The 18,387-nt window shown below is 40.9% G+C and overlaps 1 protein-coding gene across 22 annotated transcripts in view; it reads right to left on the bottom strand.

The window, feature by feature from the left end:
• Positions 1-18,387, bottom strand: part of TENM3 (teneurin transmembrane protein 3) — a 2,191,633-nt gene that overhangs the window by 923,115 nt on the left and 1,250,131 nt on the right. The window lies entirely within an intron of this gene.

Raw genomic sequence — 18,387 nt, 5'->3', positions numbered from 1 at the left:
CGTGTTTCATTCCCTTCCCTAATGTGAGGAAATATTTTGGAGTCTCTGCCACCCAGCTGGGCAGGTACCCGGAGACTGGCTCAATTTACTGGACCACATTTGCAGTCTTGCAGTCTCTCCATCTAGAGCTGATTATGCCACTCCTTGCCTTTCTCCTTCTCCTTGTGCTAGCATTCCTTCTCCTCTTTCTTGTACTGACACTGCTGCTTCCAGTTTGCAAGCTGCTGGATTTCCAGATGTACTTGATCCCTCTCCAGCTGCAGCTTCTCCTGTTCAAGCTCTTGAGCTGTCCACATCTCCTGTTGCAGTGTTGTACATGGTCTGGATGGAACATGGCCTCTTCCCTGTTTTTCTCCAAGGGTTGGTTCCAAGATTTTCCTCGCCCACTGGAGCCTCTGTCAGTGGGCTGGAAGTTCCCTGAGTACCAGGACCATTAGTCCTCTTCTGGTCATAACAGCAAATATACTACCTGTGTTTTTGTCCGAACCTCAGTATTGAGCTGCCTTTCTCTGCATAGCTCCATCAGCCATTTTTTCTTCAGATGTTCATAATTCATCTTCCTCTGTCTCTCTTTTTTGTGATTCCTTTCCTGAAAAGACTATAGAAACTCTTCTCTGTGCTTTTTCTTTCTATCAGACTTGCTTTCACGGCTGTTGGCGCTTATGCAATCCACACTGTTACAGTTCCCACATATGCTGCTACCCTATATGTCACAGTCAAGGTAACTGCACCTGAGGCCCCCCTTTATGTTCCAGCAACGGCACCTACTCTAGGCTTCTGGCTCCCCAGCTATTGCCTCTGATGGGTAGTGGTAGTGTAATGCCGACAGACTTCATTCTTTGGTGGGTGGAATTGAACCTGGGACCTCTAAAGCTTAGTCTATGAGCCTCTGCTGCATGAACTGAAAGTCATATGCCTCTTAGCCAAGGCTGTAGTATATTTATCACTCTGTAGATGGTATAGGTGCCACTAGAGGGGGACAGAGTGCCACAACAAGCAGGCATAGATTACAGTAGCTCTCTGGAGGTGTTACAGCATGAGTGCATTTGCCTAATCACCTCCCACTGTTCCTAGTTCCAGGAGGGCTGTAGTCCCCTTCCCCCATGGAACCACACATAGTCCCTCAATGGTACATGGACATCTGCATTTTTAATATAATGAACTCCTAAAATACTTGAACTTAATTCAATAAGATTTAATTATACTCAGTAATAATCCAACAGAGGCTTTGTATGAAAGTTTGTTATTTTATCTGGGAAATCAGACTCATTTGAGCTTGCAAATAATATACTTTTTGAGGTTGCTGATCATGTTCTATTTCAAGTTTGAATCATTGGGATGGGTGACTTGGGGCAAGTCTCACAGTATTTTTTTCTACAGCCGGTAGTCCTACTTCCTGTTCTAACATACCAACCAACCTAGATTATTTCTTTTGAAAACCAAGGCCAACAAACCTCGACCAGTGGATTGCAACATAAAAAAAAATTGCTAGTCCACTGTGAACTGAATTTTGTTCACAAAGTTCTACTTTTATCACCATTTACTTTCCCCAGAAAACTAGTGTGAACCAGTCTGGTAGGTTCTTAGGATGAAACTTCATCTTTATGCTCAATGAAAGATTTCTTCTTATTTTAGAGTCATGAACACCAGTTTGTGTAAGTGCTATTTCATTTGATCTAAAATTGTGTAATATCATGTCTGTTTTGATGGATCAAGTAGAAAACATAAATATATCATGATGGAGTAGATGCCTCAGAGGATTAATAATGGAATGTCAAGGTTCCTCCCCCACTCTGAACTCTAGGGTACAGATGTGGGGACCTGCATGAAAAACCTCCTAAGCTTATCTTTACCAGCTTAGGTCAAAACTTCCCCAAGGTACAAAATATTACCCCCGTTATCCTTGGAATGGCCGCTACCACCACCAAACTAATACTGGTTACTGGGGAAGAGCTGTTTGGACGCGTCCTTCCCCCCAAAATACTTCCCAAAACCTTGCACCCCACTTCCTGGACAAGGTTTGGTAAAAAGACAATGAACAATCCTCCCAACACTTGCACTCCCCCTTTCCTGGGAAATGTTGGATAAAAAGCCTCACCAATTTGCATAGGTGACCACAGACCCAAACCCTTGGATCTGAGAACAATGAAAAAGCATTCAGTGTTTTACAAGAAGACTTTTAATAAAAAATAGAAGTAACTAGAAATAAAGAAATCCCCCCTGTAAAATCAGGATGGTAGATATCTTACAGGGTAATTAGATTCAAAAACATAGAGAACCCCTCTAGGCAAAACCTTAAGTTACAAAAAAGATACACAGACAGAAATAGTTATTCTATTCAGCACAATTCTTTTCTCAGCCATTTAAAGAAATCATAATCTAACACATACCTAGCTAGATTACTTACTAAAAGTTCTAAGGCTCCATTCCTGTTCTGTCCCTGGCCAAGACGACTACAGACAGACACACAAACCCTTTGTTTCTCTCCCTCCTCCCAGCTTTTGAAAGTATCTTGTCTCCTCATTGGTCATTTTGGTCAGGTGCCAGCGAGGTTACCTTTAGCTTCTTAACCCTTTACAGGTGAGAGGAGCTTTCCCCTGGCCAGGAGGGATTTCAAAGGGGTTTACCCTTCCCTTTATATTTATGACATGGAATATAAGGACTTTCACCTTTAGGTCACTAATCTGGCCCAGACCTGTAATGATTACTATTTGGCTGTCTGTATGAGAGAAATTGGTGGCCTTTTTGAAGTTCCTAGTAGGTGTCCAAATCACTAAACCACCACCAGATGTGGCATTAATTAGCATCATAGTTGCTAATCGCATCGGCAGAGCCAAGAATCAAATGGTCATGGAACCATAACTATGTTCTCACTACCTGAAATGGTACCTCCAAAATGGGGATGAAACATCTTCACTGGGAGGCATGAGGAAGCTTGCCTATGGTTGGCTCTGTCTGTACTGTGGACAAAATTACTTCATTACTTGCAAAAAAGTGTGGTGGCAAGTGTTCGTGGGTAAGTTTGGGTTTGGTGTTTTTTCATTAAGGGTCTAGCTAACAGGAACCCAGTTTAGCTTTACATGCTCAGACAACAATATACATACAAGCAGTGTTTCCACTTCAATACACTTTTGTTGCCAACTTAAAACATACAGTGATCATGCTAAACACAGTGATCATTCTAAACACAAGGACTGAATGTTCCCTCTACATTCTCCTCTGAGTTGAACAAACTTAAAAGGCCTTTTAACTTAGATAAAACGAGTTACAGTACCTATGGCAGATGCTATCACTTGTTCATGTCTAATTTTAGCCCACAACTCTACCACACAGTTGAAGAAAAGGGCACAGAATCTGATATTGTCCCTGAGTTGAGGGGTGGGAGGAGACAAATAGAGGGAGAGTACTGCCTCTGGCTCAATTACTAAGCCGATAGAGGATAACTCACATTTAGTTTCTATGAAACAATTGTGAGATCATCTGAAAATATCTGATTACTAGCTAGCTAACTAGCGAGCTATATACAGGTATATCTTGGCTGCTGCAGCTGATCCATCTGTAGAACACACTACATGCCAATTCTTGAATTATTGTGGGCCGAGAGGGGGATCCATTAGTTAAAGATGACACAGCACATATTCTCACTGCTCTCCTTTTATCTCTTTGCCTCATAATTTAACCGGATATTTTTCCTTGCTTCTTCAGTCTTTGGCAATGGTTCTGGATGCCAATGAAGCAGAACTTAGTCCAACACCATGTAGTCATTTTGGAATAATTTCTTTGCAAGCTGAACACCTGGCCCACACATTTGGGATATTTTCTAGCTTAGGTTGTTCAGTTACCTGTGGGAATTGTGATGACATTTGCAGATAGCCAAGCAAGAAATATTTCTGCTCTTTTTCCATGTCTTGTATTATCAACAAAATAATATAGTTAATACTCCCAAACTTTTGGATTCTGCTAGTTCTAATTTAAACAACCCCAAAGAATCTACTAGACAAGGATCTGAATATGAATCTTTAGATATGAATCATAGTAGGAGATTTTCACATCAGGTATTTGATTTCATCTCTGAACTCCGAAGTTTCTGTGGTGTGAGTGGCAGCAGGAAATGGCTTTCAAACCCTTCCTAGCTGATGGAATAAAATCTGTCAGGTTATTAAATTACCACATTACTATTTTTAGTTTCTATTTCCAAATCTTTTTTATTCTTTCTTCTTCTGTTATCTGACATGTCATTGTTAATCAAATCTCAAAAATATTTCTATTTTGGAAACAAAGCAGGCATGACTGGCACTTTATTACCCTTTATCCTGAAATATTCTCTCTACTAAACTGTTTTATTTGTCCAGCAAAGTTAGGGACTATTTGCATAATTTCTCACTATGTTTCATGTGCTTCAGAGTTCCAGAAGCATGTAAGAGGACAAAGAGACAAACAGTAGATAGGTATGCAGGGAGCTTCAGACATTAAACGTTTAGAGATAAGTTTAGAGATCTGAAATTTGTTTCTCTACTGTGAGATCTCTCATTAAATGAGCTCTTCTATTATGACAACTGTAGCTATATATGAATATGGAAGAAAATGTAACACAATGTTAACTGTAGTAGTAAATAGTACATTGAAAGGAAATGAATGAGCTGATATTTCAGTAAGTCAGCAGGGGATAGCAGTCATAATTAACCTTACTCAATGGCACCCAAACTTTACTCTATCAAGGGCTGCATTGGCAACTTGTCAGTAGCCTGAGGGTCACACCTAATTTACATAAAAATGGAGTAGACTGTAGCCGTCCTCAGCTTTAACACTGAAGTAGAATTCACAAAAACTGCAGGCCACAACAAGAAATGCTACAGCTTGATTTTAGTGGTATTGTATGGGGGGACCCATAGCCTCAAGGGTCACACCCTCACATTAAAGACAAAAGATTCCTTAGTCCACATTTGGCCTTCCTCATCTATCAGGAATGTTACCATTAAGGTAGTCACATAGGTAAAGCTAAAAATGAAAATTCAACCATCAGTAGGGTTGCTAGGTGTCCGGTTTTTGACCGGACCACCGGTCAAAAAGGGACCTTGGTGGCTCCGGTCAGCACTGCTGACAGTGCTGTTAAAAGTCTGGTCGGCGGCAGAGTGGGACAAAGGCAGGCTCCCTACCTGGCTCTGCATGGCTCCCCGGAAGCAGCAACATGTCTCTCGACTCCTAGGCACAGAGGTGGCCGGGGGGCTCCATGCGTTGCCCCCGCTCTGAGTGCTGGTTCTGCAGCTCCCATTAGCCGGGAACCATAGCCAATGGGAGCTGTGAGGGTGGTGCCTGCCGCTGGAGTCAATGCATACCATGCAGAGCCACCTGGCCGTGCCTCCACCTCAGAGCTGAGGGACATGTCTCTGCTTCCAGGGAGTTACCCAAGGTAAGCACTGCCCGGAGCCCGCACCTTGCACCCCAACTCCTTTCTGGAGCCTGCACCCCACACCATTCCCGCAACCCAACCCTCTGCCCCAGCTCAGAACCCCCTCCCAAACTCCAAACCCCTTAGCCCTGGCCTGGATCCCCCTGCTGCACCCCAAGACCCTCATTCCTGCCCCACCCCAGAGCCCACACCCCCAGCCCAGAGCTCCTCATCCCTCCTGCATCCCAACCCTTGCCCCAGGCTGGAAGCACCTGGAGCCCTCTCCCGCACCCTGAACCCCTCATTTCTGGCCCCATCCCAGAGCCTGCACCCCCAACCAGAGCCCTCACCCCCTCCCGCACAACCCCCTACCCTAGACTGGTTAAAATGAGCAAGTGAGTGAAGGTGGGGGAGAGTGAGCAACAGATGGAGTGAGTTGGGAGCGGGGTAAGGGTGTTCGGTTTTGTGTGATTAGAAAATTGGCAACCTTACCTATCAATCCAGTATTACTGCACATCATATTAGAGAAAGTACAGTTATTTACAATCATGCAACTGGTTCTCCCTTATCAATTATGAAGACATATTTTTAGACAGATCAACACATCTTCATTATAAGATGTTCCTCCTCCCTCCAAAGAAAGAAATCATATGTACAAATCCAAAATAAGGCATCCTATCCCATAAACTATTCCACCCAGCAAGATAAACTATGAAACAACTTTGGAAAATGAAGAATCACCTGAAACATGATTTCAAAATGGTGATATACAATGTATATAACAAAACTACCTGCTTGGTACTTGTTACCCATATCAGGTTTCACCATATTATTACCCGAATGAAAGGACAGAAAATATACTAGCTCAAAACTTTTTCAAAATGATTCCCATTGTACAGCCTTTAAGACTCTGTACCAGATAGAGCCAGTAGGAGCTTTTCCTAAAGTTTAGTTCTCTTCTCATCGACATCAATGCTTCCAGAAAAGAGACTGTGAAAAAAATGCAGTTTTTAAAAATAACTAACTTTTTTTGTGATCTGAGATGAATGTTAAGAACTTTACAAATGAGAGGCCTTCAAAAAGGAAGCCAATAGGGAGTAATGGGAACAGGATGCAACACCATTTTAAAAGGTAAATACATTTAAAAAAATAATAATAGTAATAAAAAACCTTCCTCCACTAAATCCTAGGCTTCTGGCAGACTTCTCCTCTTGATAGGATTACTTACCTACTTATCATTAGTTAGTTCTGCCCAGTTAAAGACAAGACTTAACTGAAGCTTGATTCTAAATTTCTCAGCGCTATCTGTCTTTAGCTTCTCTTAGGAAAAGTAGTAACAAAATTGCATCCTAACAGAATGTTCCTTAAAGCAGTACCACCACACTAGAATCTAATCATCATCTAAGTATAAAGAAAATATCTTAAAAGTTCTTCTCTTCTTATGGAACTACTCTTTCAAGAAAAAGTATTTTGTAGAAAGAGAGAAATGTACTTATAGTAATAATAATAATTTTGAAATATTTTTAGTATTTTTTTTAAAAAAGGAAAATAACATTTTATAATTGCAATAAAGTATTGCAGTGCTTAAATTACACAGTAGTAATTCATGCCTACTGCACTCAACAGCACTCGGCCTTTGGCCTCTGCCTAACAATACACTAGAAAAGAATTATTACATTGTATTTCACATCCTGTCATGTTTTATTGCTTAATTAAAGCACAAAGCTCCTCAACATGACAAGCAATTGGACTATTACCATAATAGATTATAAACCAACCTAACATATTTTACCTTTACAATCTATTCTTCCTTTTTATACACACATTACATACTGTCTGAACAAAGCCAGAGCTGCTGCTTACTTCTTTTGTCTGTAAAGTGTGAAGTGCGCATAGCAGAAAAGTAAATAGGAACATGGATCCTCCCAGTTGGGGGTGAGGGCCCAGGTATGGATACATGAATCTTGGAGATGAGTGTGTGGTTGTAGAGTTGGTGTGGATGGAAGAGCTTTGACTTCCTCGACCATGGGATGCTGTTTAAGGAAGGAGGACTGCTGGGAAGAGATGGGATCCACCTGACCAAGCAGGGGAAGAGCATCTCCTTGCCAACCTAGTGAGAAGAGCTTGAAACTAGATTCAAAGGGATGAGAGACACCCACAGATATGTATTAAAAATGGTGATGTAAAGAGAGGGATAGAAGTTGGGGGGCAAACAGAAAATTATATTAGAAGCAACAAGAGTGAGAACAATGGGGGAATCTGCTCAATATCTTAGTTGTGTATTCACAAATGCAACTGGATAGTATGGAGAATAAACAGGAAGAACTGGAAGTATTAGCACATAAGTTATATTTCAACTTAATTGAGATCACTAAGGCTTGTTAAGATAAATCTCATGATTGGAATATAGATATAGCAGGGCACAGCTTGTTCAGGAAGGACAGCCAGGAAAAAAAGGGAGGAGGGTTTGCATTATACATTAAGAATGTATGCAGTTGTTCTGAGGTCCAGAAGTAGGTTGGAGGCAGATCAGCTGAAAGTCTCTGGATGAAGACAAAAGGGGGAAAAATCCAGGGGCAACTTTATGGTAGGCATCTACAATACACCATCATATCGAGAGGAGGAGATAGATGAGGCATTTCTAGAACAAATAATAATAGAAGTATGCAAAACACAAGACCTGGTAGTAATGGGAGACTGACTACCCAGACATCTGTTGGAAAAGTAATAAAGCAAAACACAAAATGTCCAATGAGTTCTTGGCATGTGTTGGTGACAATTTCTTGTTTCAGAAGGTGGAAGTAGTAACAAGTGGGGCAACCATTTTAGACTTAACAGGGAGGATTGGGAGCAAATCTGAAGGCTGACAGCAATTTGGTTGAAAATCCTCCTGAAATGATAGATTTTATGATTCTAAGCAAAGGAAGGAGCAAGAGCAGCAGAATAAACTCAGATAACTGTAGGTAAGGTCCCATGGGAAGGAAATGGAAGGGAAAAAGGAATTCAGGAGAGCTGGCAGTTTCTCAAAGCAACAATATTAAAGGCACAACAGCAAACTATCCAGATGCAAAGGAGAGATAGGAAGAATAGTAAAAGGCCAATATGACTCCAAAAGGAGTTCATTGATGACCTGAAAATCAAAAATGGATCCTACAAAAAGTGGAAACCTGGTCAGTTTGCTAAGGGCAAGTACAAAAGAATAGCACAAACATGTAGGGACAAAATCAGAAAAGCTAAGGCGCAAAATGAATTTCACCTAGCAAGGGACATAACAGGCAATAAATACATTAGGAGCAAGAGAGACATGAAAGAAACATGGAGGTCTACTGCTTGGTGGGGAAGGAGAGCTAATAATGAATAATTTCAAAAAAGCTGAGATGTTCAATGTGTATTTTTCTTCACTCTTCTCTAAAAAAAAGTTAATGGAGATCAGATACTCAACACAATATTAACAAAAAAGGGAAGAAACACAAACCAGAATAAGGAAAGAACAGCTTAAAGAGTATTTAAATAAATTAGATCTATTCAAGTCAGCAAGGTCTGATGAAATTATCCTAGAATACTCAAGGAATTAGCTGAAGCAATCTCAGAATTGTTAGTGATTATCTTTGAGAATTTACAGAGGATCAGTGAGATTCCAGAGGTCTGGAGAAGGGAAAACATCTTTGACAAGAGGAACAAAGAAGACCTGGGGAATTATAGACCAATCAGCCTAACATCAGTACCTGGAAAGATACTGGAACAAACTATTAAACAATCAGTTTCTAAGCATCCAGAGAATAACATGGTTATGAGGAATAGCCAGCATGGATTTGTCAAGAACAAATCATTTCAAATTAACCTGATTTCCTTCTTTGACAGAGGTATTGGCCTAATGGATGGGGAGGAAGCAGTAGATGTAGATCTTGATTTTAGTAAGGCTTTTGACAAGAATCCCACATGTTATTCTCATAAGCAAATGTAGTCTACATGAAACTACTATAGGGTAGGAGCATATCTGGTTGAAAGACCACACTGAAAGGATAGTTATCAATGGTTTATCATCAAATGGGAGGACGTATCTAATAGAGTCCAATAGGAGTCTGTTCTAGGTCTGTTACTCTATTCGATATTTTAATTAATGACTTGGATAACAGAGTGGAGAGTATGCTTATAAAATCTGTGGATGATACCAAGCCGCCAGGGGGCAGGTGGTGGTGGTGTTGCAATCACTTTGGAAGACAGGATTAGAATTCAAAACAACCTTGACAAATTGGAGAATTTGTCTGAAATCAGCAAGTTGAAATTCTGTAAAGACAAGTGCAAAGTATTACATGTAGGAAAGAAAAATCAAATGCACAACTACAAAATAGGGAATAACTGGCTAGACGGTAAGGCTGCTGAAAAGGATCTGGGGGCTACAATGGATCACAAATTTAATATGAGCCAGCAATGTGATGCAGCTCCAAAAAAGGCTATTATTCTAGGTTGTATTACCAGGAGTGTCATATGTAAGACATGGGAAGTAATTGTCCCACTCCAGTTGGCACTGATGAGGCCTCTGCTGGAGTACTGTGTCCAGTTGTGGGCACCACACTTTACAAAAGATGTGGACAAATTGGAGAGAGTCCAGAGAGGAGCAGCAAAAATGATAAAAGGGGTAGAAAACTTCATCCATGAAGAAAGGTTAAAAGAAACAGGCATGTTTCATCTTGAAACATAGAAGACTGCGGGGGACCTGATAGTCTTCAAATAAGTTAAGGGCTGTTATAAAGAGGATAGTGATCAATCTTTCTCCATGTCCAATGACAGTAGGACAAGAAAGTAATCTGTAGCAAGGGACATTTAGGTTAGATATTACGAACAATTTTCTAAATATAAAAATAGGTAAGCACTGGAATACGCTTCAAAGGGAGGTTGTGTCACTTTTAAGAACAAGTTGGAAAAAACATCTAACAGGGATGATCAGTCCAGGGGACCGGACAAGATGATCTCTCAAGACCCGTTTCAGCCCTACATTTCTATGATTTTTATGATATATTAATAAGATATCCTTTTAAAAAATGGTCTTCATTTTGTACTATTTGCATCTGCAAATAATTATAGACACAAATGCTCACATTTAGATCTCTGCAAACCTGCAAATGCAGTATATGACTTAGGACTAAAAATTTAAGGGGGCCTTTATGAAAACTTCAGTGTCGCTGGTGCAGTTTTATATTCACATTTAACTAGAAGCACAAATACTATCAATTAGATGTCTAAGAATTCTGAGTAAGGATTTAATTTTATTGGAATAAGGAAGGTAGATATTCTATGCAAAACACAAACTAATTATTAAAACATATTTTGCATAAAGAATTTTTAATGCTTAATAAGAGGGCAAGTCATTCTTTCTCTGTCTCCGATTTTTCATATTGACCCTGGTAATACTAAAGAAGCTGATTGATTATTACTGGCCAAACCATTTAGATTATTAGTAAAAATACACTGGCTGAAATCCTAGCCCCATTGAAGTCAATGACAAAATTCTTTTTGACTTCAGTGGAGCCAGGATTTTACCCACCTGGTATAATAATAAAAAAGTTCACTTAAAGGAGATGGACAGGCCTTAAATTAAGTTACAGCATAATCTAACTAGTTAATGAATTATTATTATTTCCCCAGTGCCTAAAAACTGCTAGGTGCTAGACAAACATATAGGAAGAAATGGGCCTTGCCTTTAGGCGATCACAGTCCAGACATTTATATAAGTGACTATGAGACTCTGAAATACTAAATTTCCCCAACAACTGAATGTCTCAAAAAGATACCTGTTAAAGGCATTACTAGACAAAAACATTTATTAATACAGAAACTGTATTCATAGCTCTTGATAGATGTACTATGATAAACCTTCAGGTTCAGGAAACACCAAGGTGCAATTTAATGAGGTTCAACTGTACTATATATGCCTGCAAGGTGAATAGGATGTCCCTGCAATTGTAACTGCTGTACCTGTAAAATGACTCTGATGTGACTATGATATAACTGAAACAGCTGCAGTCTTTGATCATGTGTTGGCAGTGTATGTACAGATGCAGAGATGCAATAAGGGCAGATTTTATTAGCTTGAATGGTATTCTGTTATGTTAATGGTTCCAGTCTAGGCTCATAATGTTATGCTGATTGTACTTTATTATTGTAACAGTTCAGAATGAAATATCTGATATTAATGCTTTAATTGCTTATCATAAGCAAGGGAAGTAAAATTGTCCTTAACTGGGATGATACTCAATATTTTTTTAAAGTTGATGTTACAGCCAAAATACTGCTGTTGGATTAATATAAAACACATTTTATCTAGAGAATAACATCTGAGTTTGAAGCAGGGTTAGCTGCCAAGATTATGAACATATGCTTAATTTCCCCACTAATAAATATTTCCACAGATACCGAGTCTAATGAAGCACATAGTGAGCTATTGCCATTTGATGATTATAAATACACAAACACTCAAGAAATGTGAGCACAGTTAGATCATTTCACATGATAAGGTGGTTTTATATTGTAATGTCCCAGGAGACATCTTAATATACTAATATCTTAAATAATTTGGTACAAAGAGTAACCAAATGCCCTCTATGGTCATCTGAGGTGCACATTTCCTGTTAATTACATCAAATAGTTTTAAAAATGCAAATTTATTTCCATCCACTCTGTCTTTGCATTCATAAAACATCATGCTCCTTACAACCCCCACTTAATTATTAGGAACCTTATGCAGCCCCCAGCCTGAAACCTGTACTACATCTAGCTAGGGGGAGATTAATGAATGATCAATGGATCCAAGCCCTAGGCTTGGGCTCACAGAAACACAAAGTTTTTATTCAATGATCAGTGCCCACCAAAAGGAATGTTAAGAGAGATCTGGATTCAGAAGGTAACATAGGCAAGGCAGGGAGCTTGGATTGCCATGAGTCCTTTGACTTGTTATGGGGAGCCCTTAGGCTTGCTGTGGAGGGAGGGATAGGGATGCCAACTTTCTAATTGCAGCAAACCGAACATCCTTGCCCCCCTTCCCCACCCCTTCTCTGAAGCCCCGGCTCCTGCTCACTCCATCCCCCCTCCCTCTGCCCCACCCTCACTCACTCGCTCATTTTCACTGTGCTGGGACAGGGGGTTGTGATGCAGGAGGGGGTGAGGGCTCCAGCTGGGGCTGTGGGCTCTAGGGTGGGGCCGGGGATGAGGGGTTTGGGGTCCAGAAGGGGACTCTGGGCTGGAGGGTGGGGCAGAGGGGTTCAGAGTGTGGGAGGGGGCTCTGTCCATCTCCTGGGAAGCGGCCAGCATGTCTCTTTGGCTCCTAGGCAGAGGGGTGGTCCAGGCGCTACCCCCACCCACAGGTGCTGCCCCCTCGGCTCCCATTGGTCGTGGTTCCCGGCCAATAGGAGCTGCGGAGTCAGTGCAGCATGTGGAGTCCCTTGGCCGCCCTTCCCCCTAGGAGCCAGAGGGACATGCCGGCTGCTTTCCGGGAGCCGCACAGAGCTGGGCACGGAACCTGCCTGCCCTGCTGTGGCCAACCGGACTTTTAGCATCCCAGACAGGATCCCTTTTTGACCAGGTGTTTTGGTAGAAAACTGGATACTTGGCAATCTTAGGGAGGAGAGGTGTTTTATATTTGATTGGATCCATCTAGGCATAATCCATGACTGCTTTTAGCTTCTTTTCCAATCACAATGAAGTGTTGATGTAAGATCTTCAGATAATCTGCATACTTCTCAATTCAGGGTTTGCTTGTCAGATTTAAGATTCTTCTGATTTCAAAGTAATGCTTCACTTTTGTTGTCTCACCCAAGAAATCATCAGTACATTTCAATAAATATTTAGGTTCCACATCCCCCACCTTCTATTTATATATGACTTCAGTCCTTTTGGTATGATGTCCATCTGTTTGCATTTGGAAAGGAAGATGATGTCTGTCTGTATCTGTATGAGTTTTTTTCATGAAGTTAATAGATTTCCACTCCATACGGCTAAATTCAGTGCCTTGCATAATGACAGGTTTCAGAGTAGCAGCTGTGTTAGTCTGTATCTGTAAAAAGAAAAGGAGTACTTGTGGCACCTTAGAGACTAACAAATTTATTTGAGCATAAGCTTTTGTGAGCTACAGCTCACTTCATCGGATGCATGCAATGGAAAATACAGTGGGGAGATTTTATATACACAGAGAACATGAAACAAGGGCCACCCAAGGGCTTATGCTCAAATAAATTTGTTAGTCTCCAAGGTGCCACAAGTACTCCTTTTCTTTTTGTGGATACAGACTAACACGGCTGTTACTCTGAAACCTTATATATGACTGTAACCATGCCTGGTACCCTTCACAGTGTTCAGCACCCTCAGGACTCCCAATAACTATCTCAGCATCCTGTGGTGCCCAACTCCATTCCTGTGATCCTGAAACCAGACAGTTACTTCATCATTTGTCTCCCTTGGCAGGCCACAATACTTTGCTCCCTCTGAGTACCCAAGTTAGTACCTGCTCCCAACATTTGTTCAGATGCCCACTTCAAGCTTCAGATGAGCATATTTTATTGGCATTTGTACAAAAAGAAAAAGAAAATGATAAAGTAACACTGGTAAAAATATGAAACTAACATGTCCATATGAATACTATGGAAAGCCTAGCTACACTAGTAATTATAACTTTGATAAACAATATTGCAAGGTGTTTAACTTTGTCCAAGGACTCATGCCACAGAGCAGACCAAATTACATTAAACTCATTCCATGCAGAACTGCATTTTTAATTAAGATGTGTGGTCCTGGAGGTACACAGTGAGGGACGCATACTAACTACAATTCCCCACTGAAATTCTCACTGATTTCCAAGGTAGCTTTGCAATAATATTGAAGATGAAAGTGATCCTCAGATATGAATAAGTCTTAACTTAGCATAGTTAACTGTTACATTCAGGATCTTGCAGTACAGTAATGATGCAGAACACTTTTAGGACCTCCATCAATTCTGCCCTTTATTCCTCTTTCCTTTCATCCTCCTTTACCCATTTCTTTTCTACTCTCCATCTTTCTTTGTCTGTGTGTTCTTCTCTTCACTTTGAATTTTGGTTCCATCTTTGAACTCCTGAAGCTGCAGAGCTGACTAGAATTTTTCTTGGGGAGAGGGTGGAGAACTTGAATTCTAATATACTCCTCTCAGCAATTTATGATTTCTCCATGCTGTGGTTCATTTTCTCCCCAACCAAACAATCTTGCACAGGAATCTTAGGCCTCTCCATGCCCTCCCCCTCTCTAGAGGAAAAGGGGAGGTTGCAGAAGTCGATGCTGCCCACCAGCACCTGCCCTACTCTTCCTATACCGAACCTCTCAATAATCCCCTGGACAAACATGGGAATAGTCATGGATCCTATGATGGCTCCCCAGTAGGCCAGCTGCTTCATGGGCCATCTCCATGAAGAATTTCTGGACAAATGCACCATGAAACTAATGATATATCTGCTATACATCAATGATACTTTTACCCTTTGTACAGATGACCTAGATTTCCACCACAACTTCTTGAGGGAGTTTAACAACCACCACCCATTCATCACATTCTCTGTAGAATTCTCCCACACCAACATCATGATCAAGTTCCACAATGGAACTCTACAAAAACATATAAGAAACCCAACTAACCTTTACAGATCCAGTAACCACCCCAAACACACAAGAAATTAATTATCTACAGCGGCACTCAGATATGGCAGAATATGCTCAGGATACGGACCTTAACACACTTGAACCATCTTTATCAAACAAAGACATTCCACCAGGTAAGTAGATCACATCAAGAACGGGTCATCTAAATACCCCAAAAGAACCTGCTTCAATAGAGGGAAAAAAACCTCTATGACCACACACCCTTACTTGTTACCCATCACCCCACACTGGAACCCATATAAACCCACTGGAACCCATTAAACAACTACATCCTGTACTTGATGAGGATCACATCCTAAAATAAATTTTTTCTTGAACACCCTTGTCTGGCCTTCAGATGACCTCATCAAGCTCATCATCAGGAATAAGTTCCTCAAAACCCAGGACGTAGCACACAGAGCAGCACCAGCTCCTGCCATAACAAAAGATGCAGAACCTGCAGGCATATCTCCGCTGCTATAATGATCAATACCTCCCACAACACATCTTTCATCATCCAGTGGTCCTACACATGCCTACCCAACATGTGGTGTATCTCATCCAGAGCACTAACTGTCCCAATAGCAACTGTGGGTGAAACAAGACAAACACAATGCACTCATATCCTCTTACACAGTAAAAATGAAAAAAAGACAAAAACACCATATCATAAAACAATTGCTCCATATCTGACATCTCAATCCTCAGCATCAAAGGAAACCTGTACAACACCTTCAAAAGTTGAACCTGGGAACTTAAATTCCTCATTCTCTGAGACACCAAAAATCATGGACTGAACAGAAACTCTGGGTTTACAACAATCTGTGACCCTTATTTGTCCTATGACAGTAGAGGTGTTAACCGTCTACTTCACCTTGAACGGTCTCTTGCAGCATGTGTTAATTTCTTATCTTTTCCACCTTGAATTTAGCTGTGACACTAGGAGTACCTTTCCCAGACATGAAAAAGAGCTCTGTGTAAGCTTGAACGCTTGTCTCTTTCACTTACAGAATTTGGTCCAATAAAAGACGTTACCTCACTCACCTTGTCTCTCTAATATCCTGGGACCAACACAACTCGAACAACATTAAAATGGAAAAGCTTTTTAAATGGGCGTTTCTATTAAAATGATCATTAGTGAAGGAGTTAATGTCATTTAGGCTTCATCAGATTGAGATGAATATTATGCTTCACACTGTTCTAGAAATTTCAGCCTCTCTCTGTATAGATTCAGTAAGATAGCATTGCCTTGATTCACCATTTAGAAGGTTATCTTCATAATATCCACAGGGGTTACATTGTTTTTTTAATTATATTTTAAATTCCAAAGTATCTTAACCTGCCATGAGGGTCTTGTAAATACAACAGGCAGACCAGATCCAGCCCATGGGTTCTTGTGTTCAACATCTTAGAACTATCAAGTGTATATATACCCAGATTTCAGAGTAGGAGCTGTGTTAGTCTGTATCCGCAAAAAGAACAGGAGTACTTGTGGCACCTTAGAGACTAACAAATTTATTTGAGCATAAGCTTTCGTGGGCTACAGAAGTGGGTCGTAGCCCACGAAAGCTTATGCTCAAAAAAATGTGTTAGTCTCTAAGGTGCCACGAGTACTCCTGTTCTTATATACCCAGAGACCCTTCCCTTTATAACTTGCTTGGTAGTTGAAGCCCGTGTCAAGAGTCTCCATTTGCAGCTGCAGTTAAGTAATCGCCTTGTCAATACACAGGTAGTCTTCAGTTTTTCTTTCACAGATGCATTCGTTTTTCATTTAAACACAAACAGTTGCATCTCTTCCTGATCCAGATATAGCACAATCTTAGGCAATTGATAATCACAGGTTTCCAGTTAATCTTTTTCAATTTGGAAAGTGTTTGAGGAAGTGTTACTGTTTTATGTTTGAAGCACTGCACACATAATCATGAAATATTCTTTTGGCTTCTTTAACGATCGTAAAAATAATACCTTTGAGGCATCTCTAAACATTTTACAAGCCCTGTCTGGACACATACCCATAACTAGAAACCAAAGGACCCCAGGTAAAAGTAAAAAATTACTGGACAATTTCTGACTTATGTACATTTGATCTTATTACAAGGACTCACGATTTTCACTGAAATCACTAAGGAACAGACTTTATCTATGAAAGGAAAATTAAAAACAAGGAAAAAAACAATAGCTCATCTTAAAATGGGCTGAAGTTATCCAGACAATTTAAACAAATAGACAAAAGTCAGTTTCCCAGACCAAACAGATTAAAAAAGTGAGTTGTTGCTTAAGCCATACCTAGAGTTTTATGTAGGCTTTTTGGGGGGGATTCAGTTCTAGTTTTCCTCCTTGATTGCTTCCAGCACCTTCCACACTCCATTTGCAATTTCTCTCCTCTGCCAAATATCTCTGTGATATATCCCAGTTCTCCCTGGTCTTTCTATATCCACCCTGCTCTCACTGGTACCTCTTTCTTTAAATGGACATCAGCTAAAGATGAGCACATTGGATTTTGTTCAGTGACTTCATCTTAACTGGCTTGCACTATAATATAGCCTTAAATTAAATGGCAATCTGTGATGGAGAATATAAACCCAACACTGGGATAGAAGGGGTTAAGGAGAAGTTCTGGGCCCATATGGCCCTGCCCTATTGCACCTGCAGAGCCTGTTCCAGCTGGAGGAGGAGTTTAAAAGAGAGATAGCGCACAAAGAAGGGATAGCAGATAGGACAGGGGGATGGACCTATCCCAAGAGCTCCGAAGTATGGGAACTGTGGAAATCTTTGCTGCAGGAAAGGGGTCTGCACTTGGCAGCTATCCTAGGCCCCACAGCAGCGACTAGCTAGTCCTTAAGGATTAAAGAACCCTTCGTTCTATCTTTTCTCGGATTGTTTGTGAGACTGTAACAATGCCCTGGACTAGGAACATAAGTCGTAGAAAGCAGCCCAAGGTGGCAGTCTCAAAGCATTCCTGGGTGCTTGATAAGATAGCCACTCCGAGGGCCCTGGGTCAGAAACCAGTAGAGGGAGAGCCCTAAGGGGATATAGACAATGTAAGTCCTGAAGTAAAGTTGTGAGGTCCTCAAGGGCCTGGAATTGGGCATGCAAGTCCTTTTTGGGGGACATTGTACTTCTATGCTTTGTTGGACTCTGTTACCCCAGAAAGGGATGGATTTTAGTGGTGACCTGGCTGGAGGACCGAGTTTCCATCTACTAAAAAAGAGATTGCTAACACACGATAGCGACCAGCACTAGGAGATGCTAGAGACCGGGAAGAGTTGTGACCTAGGGACTAACCATTGGGGGTACCGCTGACGAGCCCAGCCCTGTCACACAAGTATAATTCAGAA

This window comes from Lepidochelys kempii, chromosome 4, assembly GCF_965140285.1.
Source record: "Lepidochelys kempii isolate rLepKem1 chromosome 4, rLepKem1.hap1, whole genome shotgun sequence".
Classification (NCBI taxonomy): Eukaryota; Metazoa; Chordata; order Testudines; family Cheloniidae; genus Lepidochelys; species Lepidochelys kempii.
This window is presented reverse-complemented; position numbering and strand designations above follow the sequence as displayed.